Source organism: Lithobates pipiens, unplaced genomic scaffold, assembly GCF_037356315.1.
Source record: "Lithobates pipiens isolate NorthernLeopardFrog02 unplaced genomic scaffold, aLitPip1_a1.2 Scaffold_28, whole genome shotgun sequence".
Taxonomy (NCBI): domain Eukaryota; kingdom Metazoa; phylum Chordata; class Amphibia; order Anura; family Ranidae; genus Lithobates; species Lithobates pipiens.
Genome location: NW_027507789.1, coordinates 229,846,231 through 229,862,128, shown reverse-complemented (window position 1 = coordinate 229,862,128; position 15,898 = coordinate 229,846,231). Strand labels below are relative to the sequence as shown.

At 49.3% G+C, this 15,898-nt stretch overlaps 2 long non-coding RNA genes across 2 annotated transcripts in view; one reads left to right on the top strand and one right to left on the bottom strand.

Moving 5' to 3' along the window:
• LOC143936267 (uncharacterized) overlaps positions 1-9,656 on the top strand; it is a 28,841-nt gene extending 19,185 nt beyond the window's left edge. The window contains exons 2-3 of the long non-coding RNA XR_013263644.1: positions 4,044-4,115; positions 9,388-9,656. This is a non-coding gene — a long non-coding RNA (uncharacterized LOC143936267). The remainder of the gene's footprint in view (positions 1-4,043; positions 4,116-9,387) is intronic.
• Positions 9,657-12,448: 2,792 nt separating this feature from the next.
• Positions 12,449-15,291, bottom strand: LOC143936265 (uncharacterized). The gene is made up of 2 exons (XR_013263641.1): positions 14,703-15,291; positions 12,449-13,357 (listed from the first exon to the last, which is right to left on the bottom strand). It is a non-coding gene; the product is annotated as an uncharacterized LOC143936265 (long non-coding RNA).
• Between the last annotated feature and the right edge of the window lie 607 nt (positions 15,292-15,898).

The following is a 15,898-nucleotide window of genomic DNA, read 5'->3' as shown; positions in this document are numbered from 1 at the left end:
GTGACGTGTGTACTCTCTGTAGATATACCCCGACCTAGAGGAGTGACGTGTGTACTCTCTGTAGATATACCCCGACCTAGAGGTGTGACGTGTGTACTCTCTGTAGATATACCCCGACCTAGAGGAGTGACGTGTGTACTCTCTGTAGATATACCCCGACCTAGAGGAGTGACGTGTGTACTCTCTGTATATATACCCCGACCTAGAGGTGTGACGTGTGTACTCTCTGTAGATATACACCGACCTAGAGGAGTGACGTGTGTACTCTCTGTAGATATACCCCGACCTAGAGGTGTGACGTGTGTACTCTCTGTAGATATACCCCGACCTAGAGGAGTGACTCGTGTACTCTCTGTAGATATACCCTGACCTAGAGGTGTGACGTGTGTACTCTATATATACCCCGACCTAGAGGTGTGACGTGTGTACTCTCTGTAGATATACCCCGACCTAGAGGTGTGACGTGTGTACTCTCTGTATATATACCCCGACCTAGAGGAGTGACGTGTGTACTCTCTGTATATATACCCCGACCTAGAGGAGTGACGTGTGTACTCTCTGTATATATACCCCGACCTAGAGGTGTGACGTGTGTACTCTCTGTAGATATACCCCGACCTAGAGGAGTGACGTGTGTACTCTCTGTATATATACCCCGACCTAGAGGTGTGACGTGTGTACTCTGTATATATACCCCGACCTAGAGGTGTGACGTGTGTACTCTCTGTAGATATACCCCGACCTAGAGGAGTGACGTGTGTACTCTCTGTATATATACCCCGACCTAGAGGTGTGACGTGTGTACTCTATGTATATATACCCCGACCTAGAGGTGTGACGTGTGTACTCTCTGTATATATACCCTGACCTAGAAGAGCGACGTGTGTACTCTCTGTATATATACCCTGACCTAGAGGAGTGACGTGTGTACTCTCTGTATATATACCCTGACCTAGAGGAGTGACGTGTGTACTCTCTGTATATATACCCCGACCTAGAGGAGTGACGTGTGTACTCTCTGTATATATACCCTGACCTAGAAGAGCGACGTGTGTACTCTCTGTATATATACCCTGACCTAGAGGAGTGACGTGTGTACTCTCTTTATATATATACCCCGACCTAGAGGTGTGACGTGTGTACTCTCTTTATATATACCCCGACCTAGAGGAGTGACGTGTGTACTCTCTGTATATATACCCCGACCTAGAGGAGTGACGTGTGTACTCTCTGTATATATACCCTGACCTAGAGGAGTGACGTGTGTACTCTCTTTATATATACCCCGACCTAGAGGTGTGACGTGTGTACTCTCTGTATATATACCCTGACCTAGAGGAGTGACGTGTGTACTCTCTTTATATATACCCCGACCTAGAGGAGTGACGTGTGTACTCTCTGTATATATACCCTGACCTAGAAGAGCGACGTGTGTACTCTCTGTAGATATACCCCGACCTAGAGGTGTGACGTGTGTACTCTCTGTAGATATACCCCGACCTAGAGGTGTGACGTGTGTACTCTGTATATATACCCCGACCTAGAGGTGTGACGTGTGTACTCTCTGTATATATACCCCGACCTAGAGGTGTGACGTGTGTACTCTCTGTATATATACCCTGACCTAGAAGAGCGACGTGTGTACTCTCTGTAGATATACCCCGACCTAGAGGTGTGACGTGTGTACTCTCTGTAGATATACCCCGACCTAGAGGTGTGACGTGTGTACTCTGTATATATACCCCGACCTAGAGGTGTGACGTGTGTACTCTCTGTATATATACCCCGACCTAGAGGAGTGACGTGTGTACTCTCTGTATATATACCCCGACCTAGAGGTGTGACGTGTGTACTCTCTGTATATATACCCCGACCTAGAGGTGTGACGTGTGTACTCTCTGTATATATACCCCGACCTAGAAGAGCAACGTGTGTACTCTCTGTATATATACCCTGACCTAGAGGAGTGACGTGTGTACTCTCTGTATATATACCCTGACCTAGAGGAGTGACGTGTGTACTCTCTGTATATATACCCCGACCTAGAGGAGTGACGTGTGTACTCTCTGTATATATACCCTGACCTAGAAGAGCGACGTGTGTACTCTCTGTATATATACCCTGACCTAGAGGAGTGACGTGTGTACTCTCTGTATATATACCCTGACCTAGAGGAGTGACGTGTGTACTCTCTTTATATATACCCCGACCTAGAGGAGTGACGTGTGTACTCTCTGTATATATACCCCGACCTAGAGGAGTGACGTGTGTACTCTCTGTATATATACCCTGACCTAGAGGAGTGACGTGTGTACTCTCTTTATATATACCCCGACCTAGAGGTGTGACGTGTGTACTCTCTGTATATATACCCTGACCTAGAGGAGTGACGTGTGTACTCTCTTTATATATACCCCGACCTAGAGGAGTGACGTGTGTACTCTCTGTATATATACCCTGACCTAGAAGAGCGACGTGTGTACTCTCTGTAGATATACCCCGACCTAGAGGTGTGACGTGTGTACTCTCTGTAGATATACCCCGACCTAGAGGTGTGACGTGTGTACTCTGTATATATACCCCGACCTAGAGGTGTGACGTGTGTACTCTCTGTATATATACCCTGACCTAGAAGAGCGACGTGTGTACTCTCTGTAGATATACCCCGACCTAGAGGTGTGACGTGTGTACTCTGTATATATACCCCGACCTAGAGGTGTGACGTGTGTACTCTGTATATATACCCCGACCTAGAGGTGTGACGTGTGTACTCTCTGTATATATACCCCGACCTAGAGGAGTGACGTGTGTACTCTCTGTATATATACCCCGACCTAGAGGAGTGACGTGTGTACTCTCTGTATATATACCCCGACCTAGAGGTGTGACGTGTGTACTCTCTGTAGATATACCCCGACCTAGAGGTGTGACGTGTGTACTCTCTGTATATATACCCCGACCTAGAGGAGTGACGTGTGTACTCTCTGTATATATACCCTGACCTAGAGGAGTGACGTGTGTACTCTCTGTATATATACCCCGACCTAGAGGTGTGACGTGTGTACTCTCTGTATATATACCCTGACCTAGAGGAGTGACGTGTGTACTCTCTGTATATATACCCTGACCTAGAGGAGTGACGTGTGTACTCTCTGTATATATACCCCGACCTAGATGAGTGACGTGTGTACTCTCTGTATATATACCCTGACCTAGAGGTGTGACGTGTGTACTCTCTGTGTATATACACCGACCTAGAGGTGTGACGTGGGTCCAAGGCAGCAGGGCACAGGGTACGGGTACAATGTGGCAGGGCACAGGTACAAGGCAGTAGGGTATGGGTCCAAGGCACAGGGTATGGGTACAAGGCAGCAGCAAGAGCAGGGTCAGTATAAAAGGCAGCCATTACCTGGTGATACTGATAGACGGACTAAATACCCTCCCAGCACCCGGCATCAAGTGGAGACTGATTTACTTGGATCTGCTGCCTAATGGGAGACACCTGCTGGTGGATCCTGGGACTACAACCTTCTGCTCTTGGAGCCACCAGCAGGTGATCAGGTCCTGACAATGATGGGTAAAACAACTCTTCTATAAATATTAACATGTTGTTTTAAGACCTGGTGAATGCTGAGTGGTTAGCCCTGGTGCATGAGGCTTTGGTGTTTAGGTGAGAGCAGAGGGCACCCAGCCTTGTTGCCGGCAGCCTGTCAGATTCTATGGGAAGCTGAGGCCGAGGCAGGCTGGTGCACCTAGCCATACGCACATTAAGTGCAGTATGTGCCCACAGATGAAGGCTCTGAATTCAGACTGCTTTGCATCTAGTTATGCGTCCCTGGGCACATACTGCCTGACATGTTTGTGCTGCTAGGTGCACCGTCCAGCCACAGCAGCAGGCAGCCTGCAATGGGCCTGAGCGGCAACTCAACACCAGAGCCCCATGCATCAAGGCCAAAACCCAGTGACCACACACGCCTTAACTTTAATATATGGTAATACGCATCTGTGGATACTGAGTGTACATTTGTTTTTATGAAAGGCAGACATGAATGGCATTGCCTGGATGGGGATGAAGAAGAAGAACAACCGTCAAGACAAACACGGCCCTTGTACAGGTGAACGCTATAGTCCGTCTATGTGAACAAAGTCTTAACACTATATACTGTGACAACTTTCCTCTATAGATCACACCTTGTCTTGTGAACATTCCAGGGTCCTGGCGGGTGGTTCCTCTATAGATTACACCTTGTCTTGTGAACATTCCAGGGTCCTGGCGGGTGGTTCCTCTATAGATTACACCTTGTCCTTGTGAACATTCCAGAGTCCTGGCCGGTGGTTCCTCTATAGATTACACCTTGTCTTGTGAACATTCCAGAGTCCTGGCCGTGGGTTCCTCTATAGATTACACCTTGTCCTTGTGAACATTCCAGGGTCCTGGCCGGTGGTTCCTCTATAGATTACACCTTGTCTTGTGAACATTCCAGAGTCCTGGCCGGTGGTTCCTCTATAGATTACACCTTGTCTTGTGAACATTCCAGGGTCCTGGCCGGGGGTTCCTCTATAGATTACACCTTGTCTTGTGAACATTCCAGGGTCCTGGCCGGTGGTTCCTCTATAGATTACACCTTGTCTTGTGAACATTCCAGGGTCCTGGCCGGTGGTTCCTCTATAGATTACACCTTGTCTTGTGAACATTCCAGGGTCCTGGCCGGTGGTTCCTCTATAGATTACACCTTGTCTTGTGAACATTCCAGGGTCCTGGCGGGTGGTTCCTCTATAGATTACACCTTGTCCTTGTGAACATTCCAGAGTCCTGGCCGGTGGTTCCTCTATAGATTACACCTTGTCTTGTGAACATTCCAGAGTCCTGGCCGTGGGTTCCTCTATAGATTACACCTTGTCCTTGTGAACATTCCAGGGTCCTGGCCGGTGGTTCCTCTATAGATTACACCTTGTCTTGTGAACATTCCAGAGTCCTGGCCGGTGGTTCCTCTATAGATTACACCTTGTCTTGTGAACATTCCAGGGTCCTGGCCGGGGGTTCCTCTATAGATTACACCTTGTCTTGTGAACATTCCAGAGTCCTGGCCGTGGGTTCCTCTATAGATTACACCTTGTCCTTGTGAACATTCCAGAGTCCTGGCCGTGGGTTCCTCTATAGATCACACCTTGTCTTGTGAACATTCCAGGGTCCTGGCCGGGGGTTCCTCTATAGATTACACCTTGTCTTGTGAACATTCCAGGGTCCTGGCCGGTGGTTCCTCTATAGATTACACCTTGTCTTGTGAACATTCCAGGGTCCTGGCCGGTGGTTCCTCTATAGATCACACCTTGTATTGTGAACATTCCAGGGTCCTGGCCGGTGGTTCCTCTATAGATTACACCTTGTCTTGTGAACATTCCAGGGTCCTGGCCGGTGGTTCCTCTATAGATTACACCTTGTCTTGTGAACATTCCAGGGTCCTGGCCGGTGGTTCCTCTATAGATCACACCTTGTATTGTGAACATTCCAGGGTCCTGGCCGGTGGTTCCTCTATAGATTACACCTTGTCCTTGTGAACATTCCAGGGTCCTGGCCGGTGGTTCCTCTATAGATCACACCTTGTCTTGTGAACATTCCAGGGTCCTGGCCGGTGGTTCCTCTATAGATTACACCTTGTCTTGTGAACATTCCAGGGTCCTGGCCGGTGGTTCCTCTATAGATTACACCTTGTCTTGTGAACATTCCAGGGTCCTGGCCGGTGGTTCCTCTATAGATTACACCTTGTCCTTGTGAACATTCCAGGGTCCTGGCCGGTGGTTCCTCTATAGATTACACCTTGTCTTGTGAACATTCCAGGGTCCTGGCCGGTGGTTCCTCTATAGATTACACCTTGTCTTGTGAACATTCCAGGGTCCTGGCCGGTGGTTCCTCTATAGATCACACCTTGTCTTGTGAACATTCCAGGGTCCTGGCCGGTGGTTCCTCTATAGATTACACCTTGTCCTTGTGAACATTCCAGAGTCCTGGCCGTGGGTTCCTCTATAGATTACACCTTGTCTTGTGAACATTCCAGAGTCCTGGCTGGTGGTTCCTCTATAGATTACACCTTGTCCTTGTGAACATTCCAGAGTCCTGGCCGGTGGTTCCTCTATAGATTACACCTTGTCTTGTGAACATTCCAGAGTCCTGGCCGTGGGTTCCTCTATAGATTACACCTTGTCCTTGTGAACATTCCAGAGTCCTGGCCGGTGGTTCCTCTATAGATTACACCTTGTCCTTGTGAACATTCCAGAGTCCTGGCCGTGGGTTCCTCTATAGATTACACCTTGTCTTGTGAACATTCCAGGGTCCTGGCCGGTGGTTCCTCTATAGATTACACCTTGTCTTGTGAACATTCCAGGGTCCTGGCCGGTGGTTCCTCTATAGATTACACCTTGTCTTGTGAACATTCCAGGGTCCTGGCGGGTGGTTCCTCTATAGATTACACCTTGTCTTGTGAACATTCCAGGGTCCTGGCGGGTGGTTCCTCTATAGATTACACCTTGTCTTGTGAACATTCCAGAGTCCTGGCCGGGGGTTCCTCTATAGATTACACCTTGTCCTTGTGAACATTCCAGAGTCCTGGCCGGTGGTTCCTCTATAGATTACACCTTGTCCTTGTGAACATTCCAGGGTCCTGGCCGGTGGTTCCTCTATAGATTACACCTTGTCTTGTGAACATTCCAGGGTCCTGGCGGTGGTTCCTCTATAGATTACACCTTGTCTTGTGAACATTCCAGGGTCCTGGCGGGTGGTTCCTCTATAGATTACACCTTGTATTGTGAACATTCCAGGGTCCTGGCGGGTAGTTCCTCTATAGATCACACCTTGTCTTGTGAACATTCCAGGGTCCTGGCCGGTGGTTCCTCTATAGATTACACCTTGTCCTTGTGAACATTCCAGAGTCCTGGCCGTGGGTTCCTCTATAGATTACACCTTGTCCTTGTGAACATTCCAGAGTCCTGGCCGGTGGTTCCTCTATAGATTACACCTTGTCTTGTGAACATTCCAGGGTCCTGGCCGGTGGTTCCTCTATAGATTACACCTTGTCTTGTGAACATTCCAGGGTCCTGGCGGGTGGTTCCTCTATAGATTACACCTTGTATTGTGAACATTCCAGGGTCCTGGCCGGTGGTTCCTCTATAGATTACACCTTGTCTTGTGAACATTCCAGAGTCCTGGCCGTGGGTTCCTCTATAGATTACACCTTGTCCTTGTGAACATTCCAGAGTCCTGGCCGTGGGTTCCTCTATAGATTACACCTTGTCTTGTGAACATTCCAGAGTCCTGGCCGTGGGTTCCTCTATAGATTACACCTTGTCTTGTGAACATTCCAGAGTCCTGGCCGTGGGTTCCTCTATAGATTACACCTTGTCCTTGTGAACATTCCAGAGTCCTGGCCGTGGGTTCCTCTATAGATTACACCTTGTCCTTGTGAACATTCCAGAGTCCTGGCCGTGGGTTCCTCTATAGATTACACCTTGTCTTGTGAACATTCCAGAGTCCTGGCCGTGGGTTCCTCTATAGATTACACCTTGTCTTGTGAACATTCCAGGGTCCTGGCCGGTGGTTCCTCTATAGATTACACCTTGTCTTGGGAACATTCCAGAGTCCTGGCCGTGGGTTCCTCTATAGATTACACCTTGTCTTGTGAACATTCCAGGGTCCTGGCCGGGGGATCCTCTATAGATTACACCTTGTCTTGTGAACATTCCAGGGTCCTGGCCGGTGGTTCCTCTATAGATTACACCTTGTCTTGTGAACATTCCAGGGTCCTGGCCGGTGGTTCCTCTATAGATTACACCTTGTCTTGTGAACATTCCAGGGTCCTGGCCGGTGGTTCCTCTATAGATTACACCTTGTCTTGTGAACATTCCAGGGTCCTGGCCGGGGGTTCCTCTATAGATTACACCTTGTCTTGTGAACATTCCAGGGTCCTGGCCGGGGGTTCCTCTATAGATTACACCTTGTCTTGTGAACATTCCAGGGTCCTGGCCGGTGGTTCCTCTATAGATTACACCTTGTCTTGTGAACATTCCAGGGTCCTGGCCGGTGGTTCCTCTATAGATTACACCTTGTCTTGTGAACATTCCAGGGTCCTGGCCGGTGGTTCCTCTATAGATTACACCTTGTCTTGTGAACATTGCAGGGTCCTGGCCGGGGGTTCCTCTATAGATTACACCTTGTCTTGTGAACATACCAGGGTAGGGGGTCTGTGCTCCACACACTGAATTTGAGGTGTTCCTCTGAATCCTGGAGATTGTATGCCAGTCTTCCAGGCCACGGCTTGCTGGCACTGATGTGGACGGGGCAGATGATTTGGAGGGGTATGTGTGTGGGCTAATCTTATATAGAGACATGTAATATCTTATTATATATAGTCTGATATCCTGGATGACATTTTACAGGTGAACGTGCTGGGAGGGTCTCATTTACCTCCCGGGGGAGACATTAATTGCAGCAAACACAGACACATCTGCCAGGGAAGGGAAATGCTGGAGAAGATCCCCTCCCTGAGAATAGAACCATACTCCCAGATCACTGCCGGCTCTATAAAGAAGCAGCAACATGGGAGATCCAAGGAGCCCACCTACCCCCCCCCCCCCCCCCCCGAGACCCCCTGTACAGGGGAACCTGCTGGGGCGTGTCTACAAATATCTGTGACCATGCGACGCTCCCTCAGGGTATAAAACCTAAATAAAAGCTCACTATGCAACTACAATCCTAACACACATACAGCGCTCAGCATAAATGAGGACACCCCAATATAGAGCACTCAGCATAAATGACACCCCAATATACAGCGCTCAGTATAAGTGTAAGGAGAGCACCAAGTCTTCTAGGCATGGGATGAACGGCGACATATTGCATAATCGATCTTTTTTCTATTCAAGAACGACCTCTTTTAGAGCCTGGATGGTGGATGGAGAGTGACGTCTCTTCAGATTTCCCCATAGGTGTTCCCCGATTGGTTGGGGTCAGGAGATGGCCACGGAATCGCTTTCTCCCGGGTCTTCTTCAGCAGTGGCCTTAGATGTGTGTTTTAGATCATTGGTGGAAAAGTACACAACGACCAAGGAGCATGGAGTGATGTGGTAGCATCTTCTCATTCAATATAGAGCAGTACATCTGTGAATTCATGGTCCCATTAATGGAATGCAGCTCTCCGACACCAGAAACACTCATGCAGCCCCACAGAAGGACACAGCCACCACCATGTTTCACAGTAGGCGCCGTGCATTTTTCTTTTGTACTCTTCACCTGTGTCACACCATACAGTTTTGAAGCCATCAGTTCTAAAAACATTTATCTTGGTCTCATCATTCCAGAGTACAGAGTCCCAGTAGCCTCCTCTTCTTTTTCAGCATGGCCCCTGGGCAATTCTAGGTGGGCTTTAGAAGAGGCTTCCTTGGTGGACGACACCCATGCACGCCGTTCCTCTGCAGTGTACCCCGTATTGTGTCGCCGGAAGCAGTGACCTTGCATGGCGATTTGTCTTCAACCCTCCTCATCGGAAGACGCTCGATGTTGCCTTCCGTGGCCGGCCGGGACCTCTCTGTCCGATGGTTGCACGTCCATCTTTGTTACATTTTGTATTCTGACTGATAAGTAAAGTTTTGCTGATCTTCTTGTAGCCGTCACCTTTCTTGTGTGAAGAAATGATTGTCTTAGGCCTTGCGACATTTCTCGTCCATGTGGTGCCATTGCTGACTGCATGAAATGGGGGAGGGGTTTTCTTTGTTAACCTCTCCAGCCCTGGAAGGTTTACCCCCCTTTTCATGACCGGGCCTTTTTTTTTTTTTTTGCAATACAGCACTTTAACCAGTTCCCTACTGCAATATTGTAAAATGACGGCAGCAGGAACCGTTCCTCCCTCGGGATGGGTGTCCTATGACGTCGTCGGCTTCCCGGCATTGTGGAGCGCGCGTGCACTCGCTGCATCACTGGGGACCCGATGCACGTGTGCGCCAGGCGCCCGCGATTGCTAGTCCGAGCTGGGACGTCGATCTGTGTGTGTGTAAGCACACAGATCCAAGTACTGTCAATGGAGCATGACCGCGCAATCGTCATTCAAAGTGTGACAGCGCTGAAAATTGGCCTGGGCAGGAAGAGGGTGAAAATGCCCTGTACTGAAGTGGTTAATGACAATTGCGCGGTCGTGCGACAACGTACCCAAATAAAATAAAATATTTTTTACTTTTTCTGCTATAAAACATCCAATAAAAAAATCAAAAAATCTAATTTTCTTCATCGGTTTCTTCCAATATGTATTCTGCTAAATATTTTTGTTTAAAAAAAAAAAATCGCAAACGTTATAGAAACTACAAACTGGGATATTTTTATTTATTCATTGATCTTTTGCTAGTAATGTTGGCAACGCTTTTTTGGGGCCCAGTGACATCATTACAGTGTTCAGTGCTAAAAATGTGGGAGGAGCCGAATGCCGCAGGACAATTGGATTGCGATAGCTCAGTTTCGTTTAGAGATAGAAAACGCGGTGTGGAGCCGTGCACATGGGGATTGGAACTGTAAGAAATAGCAGAAGAAGATTTGAAGTTATTTTACGTTTACTCTATGAAGTGTTTTATTGGGGATATTGTTTTCTTCACGGACTATTGAGGCCACGCTTGTCTATGCTTACGATATACCGTATTTTTTGATCCATAAGACGCACCTAGATTTTAGAGGAGGAAAACAAGAAAAAAAAATATTCTAAACCAAATGGTGTACTAAAATATTTACCAGTGCCCATGAAATGCGACCTGACCATTGCCATAAATGCAGCCTCTATGTGCCCACCAATTGCAGCCTCTATGTGCACACCCCTGCAGTCTCTCTGCCCACCAATTGCAGCCTCTATGTCCCCACCCCTGCAGTCTCTCTGCCCACCAATTGCAGCCTCTATGTGCCACCCCTGCAGTCTCTCTGCCCACCAATTGCAGCCTCCATGTGTCCACCCCTGCAGTCTCTCTGCCCACCAATTGCAGCCTCCATGTGTCCACCCCTGCAGTCTCTCTGCCCACCAATTGCAGCCTCCATGTGCCCACCCCTGCAGTCTCTCTGCCCACCAATTGCAGCCTCTATGTGCCCACCCCTGCAGCCTCTCTGCCCACCAATTGCAGCCTCTATGTGCCCACCCCTGCAGCCTCTCTGCCCACCAATTGCAGCCTCTATGTGCCCACCCCTGCAGCTTCTCTGCCCACTAATGTCAACCTCTGGATAACGCAACGCTCTCCTCCCTCTGGCGCTCGTATGTCACGGAGCTGGGTCTGTGTGCAAGGTCCCGCCCCACTAGACCGGCTCGTGTGATAGGCGGAACACTGATTCAATCTATTATCACATGAGCTGGTCTGGGGAGGGGGTGGGACCTTGCACACAGACCCATCTCCGTGACATACAAGCGCCGGAGGACAGAGGGAGGAGAGTGCTGCAGTCACCGGTAGGATAGTCCAGCCCTCCTCACAGGGGCTTCAGATGTCTGTCCTCCGCTCTCCTGCTTCTCTTCTGGTGGTGGGGGGGTGTTGCCATCGGTGGTTGGCAGTTGCCTACCATGCATTCACTCCATAAGATGCAGAGACAACCCCGCCCCAGGGGGGAAAAGTGCGTCTTATGGTGCGGAAAATACGGTATGTACATATGTGTTGAGATTGTAGTTGCATAGGGGGGGCCTAACAGAGGTGGTCAGACACTATAGCAGCCCCCTTTCCCATAAGGCAAGCAGGCCTATCGGTACTTGGTTGCCCCCAGGACTTATACACAATATTATAGTGTCTGGCCACCGTGCCAGGGCATGTGCGAACTAAGCAAAGCAAACGGGTACTTGTGGTAAGCAGACGGGTAATGTGGTTCTATGACAGTCCAGGTAAAAGGCAGACTGAGTTCACGGAATAGTGAAAAATCTGGTCCAAGATCATACACAGGGAAATCCAACCTATCAGAGCAGAGCAGGGCAGACAGGGAGCTCGATCAGGAACAACCCACGTATCGCTCTGTATCACCGGCATCTAAATGAGGGTTTAGTTGGCTCATAAGGGGTTTAAGTTTTCATCCAGAGACTGACCACATCGGTCAGCCTGCAGGTGGACGCAGGCGGGGAGAACGGCAAACCCCGGATGGTGGAAGGAGGAGCAGGAGCGCTAGCTGCGCCTGACAAGGGGGGTTTACTAAAGCCAGAGAGGGCAAAATGAGTCACATTTCTGCATAACAACCAATCAGCTTCTGACCTCGGCTTGTTCAATTCTACTTTGGGAATAAAACCTGGAAGCTGGATGTGAGCGGCACGCGTTCCATCTGTACTTCTATAGATAGAAGATTGTATTATTTGTATGTAATAATTAGGGGGGTGGAAGTTCCTCGGCTCCTCACATCTCACACGCTGTATTGTCTGCCATGTGATCACCAAAGAGGGGAAAATTACACCTTCAATAGATTTCACAAATGTTTTATTACATCTTATATGTACATCAGACTGCGGACAACGTGTGCACCCTTCCCCTACACACCAAAGTGTCATGTGACCTGAACTGTCATTACAGACCACCTTCCCCCCCACCCCCACCGAGGTGTCATCTGACCTGAACTGTCACTACAGACCACCCTTCCACCCACGCAGAGGTGTCATGTGACCTGAACTGTCCCTACAGACCACCCTTCCCCCAGACACACACAGGTGTCATGTGAGCTGAACTGTCACTACAGACCACCCTTCCCCCAGACACACACAGGTGTCATGTGACCTGAACTGTCACTACAGACCACCCTTCCACCCACACAGAGGTGTCATGTGACCTGAACTGTCACTACAGCCCACCCTTCCACCCACACAGAGGTGTCATGTGACCTGAACTGTCACTACAGACAACCCTTCCCCCAGACACACACAGAGATGTCATGCGACCTGAACTGTCACTACAGACCACCCTTCCCCCGCAAACACAGGGGTGTCATGTGACCTGAACTGTCACTACAGACCACCTCCCCCCCCACCCCCACCGAGGTGTCATCTGACCTGAACTGTCACTACAGACCACCCTTCCACCCACGCAGAGGTGTCATGTGACCTGAACTGTCCCTACAGACCACCCTTCCCCCAGACACACACAGGTGTCATGTGAGCTGAACTGTCACTACAGACCACCCTTCCCCCAGACACACACAGGTGTCATCTGACCTGAACTGTCACTACAGACCACCCTTCCACCCACACAGAGGTGTCATGTGACCTGAACTGTCACTACAGACAACCCTTCCCCCAGACACACACAGAGATGTCATGCGACCTGAACTGTCACTACAGACCACCCTTCCCCCGCAAACACAGGGGTGTCATGTGACCTGAACTGTCACTACAGACCACCTCCCCCCCCACCCCCACCGAGGTGACATCTGACCTGAACTGTCACTACAGACCACCCTTCCACCCACGCAGAGGTGTCATGTGACCTGAACTGTCCCTACAGACCACCCTTCCCCCAGACACACACAGGTGTCATGTGAGCTGAACTGTCACTACAGACCACCCTTCCCCCAGACACACACAGGTGTCATCTGACCTGAACTGTCACTACAGACCACCCTTCCACCCACACAGAGGTGTCATGTGACCTGAACTGTCACTACAGACAACCCTTCCCCCAGACACACACAGAGATGTCATGCGACCTGAACTGTCACTACAGACCACCCTTCCCCCAGACACACACAGGTGTCATGTGACCTGAACTGTCACTACAGACAACTCTTCCCCCAGACACACACAGGTGTCATGTGACCTGAACTGTCACTACAGACAACCCTTCCCCCAGACACACACAGAGGTGTCATGTGACCTGAACTGTCACTACAGACCACCCTTCCCCCAGACACACACAGAAGTGTCATGTGACCTGAACTGTCACTACAGACCACCCTTCCCCCAGACACACACAGAAGTGTCATGTGACCTGAACTGTCACTACAGACAACCCTTCCCCCAGACACACACAGAAGTGTCATGTGACCTGAACTGTCACTACAGACAACTCTTCCCCCAGACACACACAGGTGTCATGTGACCTGAACTGTCACTACAGACAACCCTTCCCCCAGACACACACAGAGGTGTCATGTGACCTGAACTGTCACTACAGACCACCCTTCCCCCAGACACACACAGAAGTGTCATGTGACCTGAACTGTCACTACAGACCACCCTTCCCCCAGACACACACAGAAGTGTCATGTGACCTGAACTGTCACTACAGACAACCCTTCCCCCAGACACACACAGAAGTGTCATGTGACCTGAACTGTCACTACAGACAACCCTTCCCCCAGACACACACAGAAGTGTCATGTGACCTGAACTGTCACTACAGACCACCCTTCCCCCAGACACACACAGAAGTGTCATGTGACCTGAACTGTCACTACAGACAACCCTTCCCCCAGACACACACAGAAGTGTCATCTGACCTGAACTGTCACTACAGACAACTCTTCCCCCAGACACACACAGGTGTCATGTGACCTGAACTGTCACTACAGACAACCCTTCCCCCAGACACACACAGAGGTGTCATGTGACCTGAACTGTCACTACAGACAACCCTTCCCCCAGACACACACAGAAGTGTCATGTGACCTGAACTGTCACTACAGACAACCCTTCCTCCAGACACACACAGAAGTGTCATGTGACCTGAACTGCCACTACAGACCACCCTTCCCCCGCAAACACAGGGGTGTCATGTGACCTGAACTGCCACTACAGACCACCCTTCCCCCGCAAACACGGGTGTCATGTGACCTGAACTGCCACTACAGACCACCCTTCCCCCGCAAACACAGGGGTGTCATGTGACCTGAACTGCTACTACAGACAAACCCTTCCCCCGCACCCATCTATGTAGTGGCACATGGCGAATACTAACACCACATACAGCCCATCCAACACATCATCACCACATATAACTAACACTGACCTTCATAAAGGGTCACAACATCCACATTGTTACCATGTAAGCCCCCCCATAAGAACTTGTATGAAATGTGTGATGACCCCCCCCCCCCCCATTATTTCACCGTTTTCTTCACCCTTTTCCCCGGGAGGATAGAAGAGACGGTGCTCGGTGGTCTGGCTCCTCACATACAGACCAGGGTAGGAGATATCACTCCTTACCAATGGAGGTCACACATCCCCCCACTTCTCTCATTCTCTGGTAAATCTTCATCAGGGTAAAGCCGGCCATAGATGGGGGGGGGGGGGGGGTTATTTTTTTTTTTTTTCTTTCCTGTGGGGGGGGGGGGGGGGGTTATTTTTTTTTTCTTTCCTGTGGGGGGGGGGGGGGGTTATTTATTTATTTTTTTTTCCTGTGGGGGGGGGGGGCATCCCTGCCCGGGCTATACAGTGATTTCACATGTAAAGCGGCACGATTTTGGCTAAAATGAGAATCACAATTTTTTGCTTAGAATAAAGATCACGATTCTCGCGGTGTAACTTCTTTCACATTATACAAAAAAATTGCATGTGAAAGACGGCTGTGCAAATACGGTGTGACATAAAATATTGCAACAACCACCATTTTATTCTATAGGGTCTCTGCTAAAAATGTATATCATGTTTGGGCGTTCCACGTAATTTTCTAGAAGAAAATAATGTTTTTTACATGTAATCAAAAAATGTCCAGAAAAGTTTTGGTCTTTAAATGGTTAAACTTCTCTCATTTACACGCCGGAGTTCTTTCCTTTGATAAAAGAAGGAAAATATACTTTTGTTTCTACTTGTTCTCCTGTTCTGATTAAACTTGGCGGCTGCCTGGATTTTTCTATTTTTTCCCAGCTGTGAGAACTCTCTGCATGTGTTAAAGAATCGGTGACATGCTGTTTTGAAGATCG